Genomic DNA, 577 nt, shown 5'->3' on the forward strand with positions numbered 1-577 from the left:
GTCGTACAACGAAAATCGGATGCAGTGTGAATCCAGCATTACGCCTAGATAACTCTAGGGTCCATTTTTGCTATAGTATACGTAACGTAATCTATAGCTTAAAGTTTGTTCGCATGCTCCAACATATTCCAATATGCTCCTACTATAGGTGCGTTCAGGGAGACGCTATTAACGCTATTGTGTCATTCTATCCTTGTTTTACGTTTAATAAACAACAAAGATAGAATGACAGATAGCGCTATTAGCGTCTCCCCGAACGCACCATATGGCTGTTTCAAAATTCACTGGCAGTACTGGAAATGTATAGTATACGTGATGTAAACTAGATTTTCAGCGCTGGCAGTGAAATTTGGAACACAGCCTATACAGTGCATTTTCTCTATAATGAATGCAATTAAAATTAAAGCACGTAATAATAAAAGATACTGATTGAAATGCTAAATAGCTTAATAAGAATACGAATGTACTTTTATGCAAACAACGTATGTTGTTCAAGTTTCGTAGCGAGTAAGTCCATGCCCTATAAGCGCAAAATGTTCCTAGAATGTTACATGAATATTATTAAAAAAAATTAAAA

The sequence above is a fragment of the Mycetomoellerius zeteki genome, unplaced genomic scaffold (genome assembly GCF_001594055.1).
Source record: "Mycetomoellerius zeteki isolate Tzet28-1 unplaced genomic scaffold, Tzet1.0 scaffold223, whole genome shotgun sequence".
Classification (NCBI taxonomy): Eukaryota; Metazoa; Arthropoda; class Insecta; order Hymenoptera; family Formicidae; genus Mycetomoellerius; species Mycetomoellerius zeteki.